Genomic DNA, 12,032 nt, shown 5'->3' with positions numbered 1-12,032 from the left:
TGCTCGTATGCACAGCAAACACACTGATGTGGATCTATGTAAGCAATCTGCAACTGTTGGCCTGATGCTGAAAAACATACTGAATATGCACACTCATATGTTTTAATATAAATAGTATATTTTACTTCACTTTTGATAGGGCTGTAGTATTTTGTACACTTAAAAACTGATTTGATAAAGCCATGCGCACTCATTGTCATGGTTGGCTGTGAGGCAGGCAGGCAGGAGTGGTGGACCCAAAATGCAGGACTCTTAGGAAACGAGGTTTCAACTGAAAATGCAGCTTTATTGCTGGAACAAAACTTCAACACAAAATAAAACTCACAAAAGCAAACAAAACTCTAAACTGAGGTGCAGGAGGACTGGAAATCATGAACACACAGCAAGTTGCGGGTACGACGCAACAGGGAGCACAGGAAAACACAGGGCTTAAATACACAGGGGAGTAATCAGGGAATGGGCAACAGGAGGGAGACACAGCTGGGAGAAATTAGGCTAACAAGACAGGAGAAAGGTAAAACTGAACACATTGACATGAGACATGAACTTTCAGAATAAAACAGGAAACTAACAGACACAGAGAACCAGAACGGACACTGAACTTGGCAGGCAGACTCACGAGCAGACACAGTGACACCATGGACAGACAGAGGGAACACAGGCAGAATAAACAAGAATATAGAAGAATATAAAGAAACACAAAACACCGAGTCCTCAGACTCAGGACCATGACGATCACGTTGAAGGATCTAGAAGGAACGCTTACACAGCAAATAGTCCACTGAAAGGAAACGTGCTTTTATCATTTATCAGGCCCCACCAGACCGATCGTCATCGGACTAATCCATGAATCACTGGTGTTGTGCGTTGGCCTTGCAGAGCTTAATTTGGATGATAATGTAACCACATCAGTTCTTGTGTTCAGCACTAGAGTGCAGCCCTGACAAGCAAGACTAGTTATCAGCTATTGTAATAACTCAGTGTTGATACAGTTGAACAGAGTCGTGTCAGGTAAAAATGTTTTCCTTTCCTGCACACTGAAAATGCTTTGAGACGACACCGCTGAACTGAACAAATTCAGCATTAAGTCATTAACTTTTAAATGTCCTGGTCACTGTTGCCCTCTCTCTGACGTCCTCTGCCTAATGCAGCCTCCATTTGTCCTATTAGGTTGCTACTATATGAATAAGCCTGAATTGAGCCTGGTGGAGAACACACACAGACTCATTGATTCTGACTGGACATCAGCCATTATTACACAGTGAAGAAACCTGGAGCTCTCAGGTTTTACCGCTCAAATGGATTTGCCCATTGTCTAACTATTCTAGTGTATGTAGGAGTGTGTACCAGTCACCGAGGGGTACGGCGCATGTGCAAACATCGAAGTCAAACTAACCAACAACCATCTATGACTTTATTCTTCTTCTAATATCTTCATTGCTTCTTGACTAAAAGAGAAAAGTTACAAATTCACAGCTTACCACACATAATCTCATCTCAATCTGGATATTCCAAATCAAGAGATGATGAAGAAGCCTGCATCTAAGTGATTAAAGTAACTGTTAGTGAATAGCAGCTTAACTGTGTGTGATGATCAAAGTAACAGTTACACTGGAATGTGCTTCCTCTTTCATCCAGAGGAGCTTTGAAACAGACAGGTTAGTGCTGGAGAAACATCATGTCACAGGGCTTAAATACACAAATGCCAGTGCAGAAAGTGAGTGCTATAAAAGGAGACAAATAATAAAGAAATTGCATTCAGATTACAAGAGGAGAAGCTAGTGGAGCCTTCCTGCCCACTATTACTCACATACTGCAGAAACAAGCAGCCAACATCCTCCTAAAAGCAGACTTCAAATAAACACTTTGGTTTTTAATTAGACAAGCACCAACGGGAATTTTTTTGTTACCCCCCAATAACAATTTTTTCTTAATTCTTTCTACAGATGATAACTGGCAGCATATATTACTAGTACAACAAAAGACCTGCAGTAACACCTGCAGTACATTACAGGATCTTCTCTGTCCTGTCTGGAAGCTTTTGCAATCAGAATTATGACTGTTTGCTTCTCCAGGATGAGTCTATAAATTCTTTGCAGGCTCCTCTTCTTCGTGTGTTTCTTTTACCTGTTTATTTATTCATTTCCATTTGTGTTATTTCAGTTATAACATTATATATGTTGCATGACTAAGTCTGAGCTGACAGGCAGGGGGGGAAAGGGATGGGGGAGAAAATATAATAAACGCACAGAGCACAACACAAACATACAGTACGAATTTATAGAGTAACCCCCCCCCCACACACACACACACACACACACACAAGGAAGGACAGGTCGCAGTACAGCCAGCAAAGCCACGTGAACGGCCCTACACACTGAATCTTCTCTCACTTACACAGTGGTAGGTGAAGAGCTTATTGGAAAAGTGTCCGCTACAGAGACTTCATCGAGATATTAGTCAAACCTTTAAATGACAAAGTCCATACAAATCAAACGTCAACCAGGCTCACAACGTGGGTCACACACACACACACACACACACACACACACACACACACACACACACACACACACACACACACACACACACACACACACACACACACACACTGTCCTTGAGAGTATGAAGTATGAATAAACCATATATGCACCTTGAATTTAGACTCTTGATTGACAGATTTTTAAGGGGAACTTTTTTCTATGAGTTAATCCATCCATTCAGTTTAAACATCAGAACTAGTTATGAGTTACGGTTATGAGGAAACTAGAGAAGAACTCCCAGAATTCCAATCCTCATGGAACCATGCAGGGTGTTTTTTGGGTGGGGGGAGGGCTCCTTCAAGCTCGGGTCCTGAGGGTTCTGGCAGTATTGTTCCTAGGTCTGCACTCTTCTGGAGAGATATCTCAGATGTTGTTCCTGGGATCTGCTGGAGCCACTCACCCAGTACTGGAGGTCACTGCCCCAGTTTCCAGGCCCCTCTTCTGTGGAACCAGCTTCCAGTTGGGATTCAGGAGACAGACACTATCTCTACTTTCAAGATTAGGCTTCAAACGTTCCTTTTTGCTAAAGCATATAGTTAGGGCTATAGTTACGGTTATCAGATAAATCAGCGGTCTCCATCCTTTTTTGTGCCACAGATCGGTGTAATGTCAGACAATATTTTCACGGACCAGCCTTTAAGGTGTGGCGGATAAACACAACAAAATAAAATGATACGAATGAGACAAAAACTGTGGTATTTTGTAAATATAATAATAAATTCACTGTGTAATTGTGTAATTTTATTAGCAGCGTCCTCCTGAAATGCACCAACAACATTGACAGTAACATCCTCCTCTCTGCCCCTTAATGCCCTCTGGTCGCTATGGTAACGCATAAATATTTCTTTCAAAATAAGACGCACAACTACAACATGGGAAAAGACCCAGGGAAACCAAGTTAACGATAAAAACCCTGAAAATCATAAATTTCAAGTCTCTCCCGGTACCAACGTGGGATTTATGGTGTAGATAGCTATGTTGCAAGGCAATGTAGAAAGTATGAGGTACAACCAGTCCGTGGGCCACTCTTGCTTGTGCCAGCTGCAGAGAAGAGCAAGGTTATAACATAGAAAGAGCTGAAGTGAAACCTGTTTTTTTTTTATCGTTGAAGGTTTATTCAAGGCTCTTCCCGGTGAACTGTTGCTAACATTATTACCACATGATATGACAGAGGTAGGCTGAACAGCTTGCTCACATCTCCCCAAGATGCTAAACCAGAGGTCAAGAGGACAAGCTTTTCTTGTTACAAAACGGTTGTGGTATTCTGCTGTTATATTCAGGAGGTTGTGCAAAATGACAGTACAACACAGAATTTCATTGAGGAGCTGTACCTGATTCAAATCCTATTTTCACATCCGTAAAGGACAGAGAGCAGCATCCTTTTTTATTCTCTCTAATCTGGCTTTGATGAGCAGCAGTATTTGCAAACGCAGCATACTACACCCAGAGAGCTGTAATTGGAGGAGCTGTCAAGCAAGCCAAGAAGAAAGCTGATGTTGTCTTCAAACAACAGTTTACCAGCTCTCGTCCTGACAGATGCAGCTGAAAACCTGTCAGAGTAAAACTGTTCTGAATGCTCTCTGCAGTGTGTTAGAAGCTGCTGTTCCAGAGTTCTCTGGAGCCAACTGTTCTCGAGGTCTTGTACAACAAACACATTGACACTGAATACACTGAAGACGCTGAGTCAATGAATCAGCTTGAAAAGGGAGCATAGAAATACGCGCTCTATATCGAAAAGGGCTGATCAAGATGATTTTTGATCTACTCGATCATTAAATACCACTGTGTGACCCAAACCTGGCAACATGTTCAGTCTGAGAAAACACGCACATTTAGCATTGTCTTCTGTCCAAACGCTGATGGACTGGATCTTATATAGTGCTTTTCTAATCTATACAACTTGCCTCATTCACCCAATTAAACAAGCACTTTCTTTTTCCAAGTGCTTTTGATATAACGTCCACACTCATTCGTGCTCTGATGGATGCATCTGAGAGGTTAGTAACACAAACATCCACAGCAAATTAGCAAAGGAATAATATTGTATTCAGTGAGCGGGATAATCCAACTACTGTAATTAGATCCGAACTTTATCAGAGGAAGTAGTGATAGAGACTCTGCTACAGTCTGTGTAGGAGTTTCTGCCCTGAGAAACCACAATGACCGAAACAACGACTAACGCTACATCATTAACGTTGTAGTGTCTTTCAGAGATTATATATGGTATAATATATAATATACATATTATACTTCTAAGTTCACAGTCACTAAACATAAAGTTCAGCACACATTAACATAGATAATAACATCTTATAGATGAAGAAGCAGAAAACCAATTCTTAAACAAACTTCCAGAACCGTAAAGAACAATGTCAGAAGCATCTTCTTTTATTTCACTGTACCTGTCGGGTTTACCACTGCGCTGGTCTGTGACCCACACCTGTTTAATCCTATTAGTCTAACAATTCAAGATTATTTTTTTAAAGGTTTTTTACATTAGATATGAAATCTGTGGTCTAGCGTGGACACAGAGTCCACAGGAATAAAGCGGAGAATATATGAAACAAACGCGTTTTGTTGGTGTTTATTCAAACAGACGAAATAAAAGCTGCTGATGTTTACGGTCAGAATTTATCGTCACTGTTACCAAACAGCCAAACGGAGCGCGCGCGTGCCTGCTGCTCGCGGCTAAAGCCCAAATTAAATCACGCATCTTCTGCCAGCTTGTAAAGGGTCCACGCTCAGCCTGCTGTGGAAAAAACACCAAACTCAAAGTGTTCAAATAGACACGAACACCTCAGCTTTCCGTGTTGTCTCAACCTGTTGTAAAAAGACCCGGTGGCACTTACCGCTGTGTGCGGAGCGTTCAGAAGGACAGTGACTGTAACGGAAACGGAGTGCTGTTCCCCGCGTGTGCAGCGTCTCTCTGCGTGGAGGCTCTACCAACCCCACTCATCAGCTCAGCAAACTGAGGGTTTACAATATCTGCTGATTGGTCATTACAGTCCCGCGTGTGTACGCTCACGTGCACATGAACATGAGTTAACCAAGCAGCAGAAAACCATTTCATCCAGCCGTAATTTCACGGCCCGGTTTACCGCATTGTTACAACAAATCTGTCAAATCTGTGTTAATAAGAAGACTCACAGCCTGAAGGACGGCATTACTGAGAATTACTGAGCTGTGATACGTCTGCTGGTGTAAAAGATGTTACTGGGCCCCAAATCTACTCTGTAAAAACAACAACTGTAATTTAAGAGAATATCTCATATAAATGTACAGAATTTTTCTAAGTAAAATAAAAAGTAATTAAAAAATTGCGAAAAAAAAATGGTAACTGTGAATAAACATGATTTTCACATTTTTATGGAAAATGTATTTATTTTTATACAAAAAAGACTAAAAATTATGGTTGCAAGATTAACATAATTTTACAGCTATTTTTATTTAAAAGATAAAACTTAACTTGTAGTTTTATGCTGTACATACATAAAATTGATACACTGGGTGTAAAATGACACAAAAATGACAGTAAAATAAGTTTCTGTAATTGGGTTTTTTCATTAGTTAATGGATATTTTGTGTAATTATAGACGTTGAATGGGGAAAATGGCATGAATGTTTTTATAATTATATCACATCTACAAGAATTAAGTTAAAAGGTATGACTGTGGTAATTAACAAAATTGGTAAAATTACAAAAAAATAATAAATTAGAAATGCATAATCTACATTAGTCTGAAGATTTCAACATATGATGCCTGCTTAAATAAACCAGATGCAGTAAGTATACACACGTTTCATGTAAACATTATCTGCAACCTTCTCTTTGGCTTTAACTCAAATAATAAAACATTTCAGTGACATAAAAAATGTAAATTTTAATCTTATGTACTGTACAGCCTATATATATTTAAGCCTATAATAAGCAAGTAGCCCAATAAGTATAAAAAGCAGACAATACTGCATATAGTAATAAAGGTGTCAGAGAGGAGGAGAGAGGAAGTCATCCACAACCGTCTGCACCCCCAGCCCATGGACCACTCGGAACTTAAAAGGCTGTAAAGCCAAATACCACGGTGTGATCCGGGCGTTGGCATCCTTCATGCAATGGAGCCACTGCAGCAGAGCGTGGTCCGAACAGAGGGTGAAGGGGAGGCCCAGGAGGTAATAGCTAAGGGAGTCTGACATCTGGATGGCTAGCCACTCGTTTTCCACGGTGCTGTACCTGGCCCCGTCAGGAATATAAGGAATATTTGAGGCTCTATGGGAGTTTGCTCTGCTTTGCTCAGCAAGAAGTCGGACTCATTCTTGGTGGGTGTTGTTCTATGCCAGGGCTGTCCTTATTAATAAATTCTGTTCATAGTTTTCAGGGCCAGAATTTTGAGGCATATCGTATTTAGGTGGCAAACTGGTGCCCTCAGAATCTCATCTGTACTCTGAGAATCTCAGAAGTGCTTTTGTTGGCTTCGTCAGGAGGCAGCCAACAAGCTGCTGCCCCACAAGGAGGAGTTTGTTCCTCCAAATACATTTCAGGAGGTAGTTTGGGAGAATGGGGTCTGGGCCTTTCTCCTTATTTGTGACTTGGCCCCAGATAAGGAGAAACATAGACAGACGGATAGAATGATGCTAAGAGCGGGATGCAAAATATACAAATTCTACAGAAGGTTCCACAGAAGCCCTGTAACAGACCAGTCTGTAAATGGGACAACATTAAAACTAGCATTAATAAAATGTATCAGAAAATCCCAGTGTTTGTTTTTTTGTTTCAGCTTTTATCTTTCAGCCCCACTTTTTTTTTGCTACCAAAATCAAGAGGCACGACAGTGTTGTGCTTTCAGACTCACCACGTGAAAAACGTCTATGAGTTGTAAACTAATGAGGAACAAAGTAAGGAACTCTTCCATATCCGTTGGTCCATATAGTAACTGACAACCAAAACAACCACTTCAGGCCTGAGAAACACAATTTATGAAGTTTATCTTCAAACCATGTTCTTACTTAGATTTTAAAAAGCTTTAAAAATAATCACGTCCCATGTTCTTGAGACTTTTCACCGGGCACAAACGTTTTACACCAAAGTCCTGTTGTTTCTCTAATTTAAGGATTCTCTCAGGCTTAGATCCCCCTTAAATCAGTCACACCACTCTCACTGACTGCCTCTGGCTGTTTACAGCGCCCTGCCAAGTCAAAATGAAAATCTGGAGTCCTGACTAAACAAGGATAAAGAAAGAAAATTAACTTTTCATTTGGGTTTCATTTTCATTTTCCACAGCATGATGGTGTAGTCTCAGTAAATCTTCTTAAAAACTAAACTGAGATTTAAGAACCCTTTAGTATGCATGGATTGCTATTTTCTGTTGTATTCACCCTCCTTAGTAAGTAAAACTGGCTCTGTAGGAGCAGTGCAGCAAACGATGTGGCACAACTGTTAGAATTTGGAAAAGGGTGCAGAAAATAATTTGATTAAGACTGAAGCATCTTTTCCAGTTTATAAATTTAGCATTTGAATTTATTGTGAATCTGCCTGCTCATTTACCTTGTATTAAAAACCCTGATACTTCATTGCAGCAGTAGTAGTAGTTGGAAAAACGACACACACACCTTAAAGAGAGCCTTGTGCTTGCCCCAAATGGATACAGATAACAGCTAAACAGATGTGGAGTAATCATTGAGACAATAGGTGCCAGTGGACAGCACATTCTGATTTAGTTTCAGCCTCAGCTTTTGACTAAAGATCATTTAGTTTTTGTCATAATTTAGGCATTATTTTAGTTTTACTCGACTATATTTTAGTCAGCTGAATCGACTTTACGGTTAGTCTGCGATAATCTTATGACTGTAAAAGTTTGTAAACCGTGTGGCGTAACTTTCCCCGGTAAAAGCACGTAAAATGTGTCCATATGTCTGGTCTTCTCTTCCTCCCAAGGGTTCACATTTTTTCACATTTTCATGAGAAACAGGAAGTATCCCTCCCACTCCCAACCTGTTTGTCAGCACCAGCTAGCAGCTACCATGTTATTTGTAGGCGATTTGAAGGTTAAGGGCATGCCTGATTGCATTAACAATGAATATGTGGCCAGCAAGTTATCAAAGACAATATACAATGCAGATTTTTGTTACTATATAAAGGAGAAGCTGCAGTTTGTAGAGTCTTTCTTTCATCATTAAAGTTCACAGTGAAATGGCAGTCAAAACTTTTTGACTGATGCTGCTGTAAAGAACTCATCTTGGACTCTGTCACTAAATTAGGATTCTTAAAGAGTTGGTGCTGTGGACTGAACAGAGTGATTGTCAAGACTGAGCAGGATGTTGTGAAATGACTGGCAGCTCAGGCCACAGCTCATGTAGGCAGTGGAGACGCTGTGGCTCAGCTGTAAAACTGTAGGTCTAAAACTGGAGTTCTATTTCAGTTTAACTGTTTCGCATTTAATCTTGTTATTTACCCGACAGGCTTAGCTAGAGTCAATTTAGTCATGGCTGTTTTAATTGTTTAAATTTTGCTTTTATACCCATGGCGGCGCACTGCTAACAACTACCTCCTGAATTCGACTCCACCATCTGGTCGGGGCCTTTCTCTGTAAAGTTTGCATGTGCTTTTAGTGTCTGCGTGGGCTCTCTCTGGGTACTGCATGTCTTTGGACTGTGGGACAAAGGCAGTTAGTAGGGTTAGGTTCACTAGTGAGTCTAAATTATGTGAATGGTCTGTCTCTCTGTGTTAGTCCTGCAACAGACTGGTGAGCTGGCTAGCGCGTACTCTGCTTCGCTCCAGCCCCCCGATGATGGGCAGAATACGATGGAAAAATGGAATTAAAACCATACAATGCATCAGTCTATAAAAGTTAAAGTGTTGATTGTTAAAACTATACTGTCTAGTAAAGTACAGCTTGCCCTGTCCTTTTTGTGGTGTTCTGACAAACTGTGCGTATGATTGTAATCATGTCATGTGAGTCATGTAGCTGTGAATATCAGCTGTCATGGAGATGTTGCAGCAGGTCCTCCTCAGCTCTTCTCTTTGTCCAGTTTGGTTCTGTTCATAAACTAATAATTTGCATTGATTACTGAATACAGAAATGTTTGTTGTTGGTCCATAAAGTAAGACATGGAAACGTGTTCATTTTTATCGTCTCTGTCTCTGAAATAAAGCGAGCAAGTCAAGTATCCATTATGATATCAGTGATGCACTTAGAAATATATATCTAAGGTTAAAAAATTCCTATTTTAAACTGACTCTGAGAAATTGGTCTCACCTATTAAACTGGCAAATTGGGCAGAATCAGATGAAGCTGCATGTTTCGATGTACTAACTGAAACATAACAGAAACCCTCTTCCTTTTATTTAAACACATGGGTGAACAGTAGTGATCTGTAGTCATTGTGTTTGACCTGTACCCCAAATTTTAACTTTGTGTCTGTATCTTCAGACTCAGGATATAAAGCATCTTACATTATTTCATCTGAGAAGGGATCCACTTGCTGTTCAGTCCAGTGTGGGTGGGGGGGCTATTGCCAGGAGGAATTTTTCGAGGACTTCCTCAATCCCATGGACAAGTCCTCTGTGGAGGATAAGGAGGATGAGTCGCCCATCACCATGCCAAGGTCACTAAGGTGGTTAAGCAACTTCTCAGGGGCCCTGAGGTGGATGAAATCTACCCTGAGTTTCTTAAGGCACTGGAATTTGTAGGGCTGTCCTAGTTGACAGGCCTTTGTTGGTGCCCCTGGATTGGTGGTTCCCATGCTGATAAACTTGAAACTTATCATTCAGCCTTATTTTGGACTGTGTACAGTACTGTGCAAAGGTTTTGAGACAGCCCTTAGACTTGAACCGGACTTTCTTGTATTCTTTTAAAGCAGTCTTGGACAATAGTTCTACTGGCTCTCTAAAGGTTTTCCAAAATCTTCCTTGGATGTTTGATGCTTTTTAACTCATTTTCAGTCCAGTCCTTGGGCCTGGCCATTTTCAGAGTAATGCCTTTTTATTAAGCTCCTAAAACTCAACACAAAGCAATGTGATTGTGCTGTGTAACCATGTTTACATAGTAGAAAAAAGTAAACAAACATTTCCTTAACTAAGTAGAAAAAATTTGTGATTTTTACTATCAATAATAATAATAATAATCATCATCATCATCATCATCATCATCATCATAATAATAATAATAATAATCATAATCATAATAACAATGCTACTTTTCTTATTATTATTATTACTAGCTGTATTATGTGTACTCATATAGACATCTGCAGCATGACAGACAACAGACACAGAGAGACAGACGTGTGGCCAAAGTTACCACACTAACAGCACCTGAAAGACAATTGGCTGACTGCTTTTCCTAACTCTGTTTTTAAGCTTTGTGATATAGAAGGTACAATTAAGACACAATGCAGAAAACATCAAAACAATAAAGGAGCCAGTAAACATTTTATAGCTGGAGTCAGATATATTACAAACAGATTCTTCTGGTCACAGAGACAACATATGAATCATTCTAAATCTAACCAAAGACTCAACACTGTCCATGCACCTGAGCATTCATTTGATTTTTATACCCATAGCTTATGAAACATCTTATGTAAGTTCCCCTCTCATAACCAACTCTAATCTTTTCCTGTAATTATGCTATATTATCATATACAACTTTCTCTGTTGACACAAGGTTACACCAATTCAGTGAGGCTTGGTGCTTTAAGTATTAATGTATTAGCAGGAGTGAAGTATTGCTAAAAGTATTTAAAGTAATGTAAGCCTTGAGCGCAGAAAACAAACAAAAAAGCAGTTGGCCAAAAGCATTGGATTTGCATTAGAACTAAACAAATGAAAATATTTAAAAAATATTCCTCATACCAGAACTAAATAATATGCCATAGTATTTCTTAGAAGTAGTGACTTCCAGGATAGTGAAATGATCTCTAAGACACTCAGCAGCCAGTACAAATCCCACCTCAGCTATTTGGTCTAATTTGTTGTTAGATGTATTTACACTTGTACAGTTACTGGCAGTTGCGCGACTGCTTATTTGTATCATAATGAAGCTCTCCTATCAGCTCAGAAACATCTGGATGAGCCTCTATCCCCAGTCACCTTGACCACTTCCTCTTCCTGCAGGTCACATCCTGTCTGTCTTTATAACAACACCCTGTTACTCATCCTTCCTCAGCATGCACTGTGTTTGTACAAAGAAGCATCATGTGCACTGGAATTAGGTCATTTTTTCGGTCCCCCCTCTAAGCACCAAGTAAATAGCACCAACAGGTAATTGTGTTAAAGGAAATCATACTGAGACCAAGGTCATACATCACCTAACCAAAGTAATCTGACTGAATCAGAAAACAGTGGTTTGGCATTGTGTCCATGTGATTCTCAGCTGAAAGACGACAACAGTATGGATGATAGCATTAATATCCTCATTCTGCATGGTATTTCTTTTTTCTTTTTCTGAAATGACCTTCTTTTATTTCAACCATTGTTTACATGACTGAAATAAA

At 39.9% G+C, this 12,032-nt stretch overlaps 2 protein-coding genes across 4 annotated transcripts in view; both read right to left on the bottom strand.

Moving 5' to 3' along the window:
- cdh6 (cadherin 6) overlaps positions 1-5,598 on the bottom strand; it is a 71,683-nt gene extending 66,085 nt beyond the window's left edge. For all 3 annotated transcript variants that reach the window (XR_003270409.1, XM_026150347.1, XM_026150349.1), the window contains exon 1: positions 5,393-5,598. The gene's annotated coding sequence lies outside the window, so the exon portion shown is untranslated. The remainder of the gene's footprint in view (positions 1-5,392) is intronic.
- Positions 1-12,032, bottom strand: part of LOC113010984 (protein FAM151A) — a 509,869-nt gene that overhangs the window by 293,684 nt on the left and 204,153 nt on the right. The gene's annotated exons all lie outside the window — the stretch shown is intronic.

Source organism: Astatotilapia calliptera, chromosome 18, assembly GCF_900246225.1.
Source record: "Astatotilapia calliptera chromosome 18, fAstCal1.2, whole genome shotgun sequence".
Taxonomy (NCBI): domain Eukaryota; kingdom Metazoa; phylum Chordata; class Actinopteri; order Cichliformes; family Cichlidae; genus Astatotilapia; species Astatotilapia calliptera.
Note: the sequence above shows the minus strand (reverse complement) of the source record. Positions and strands in the feature narration are given on the sequence as shown.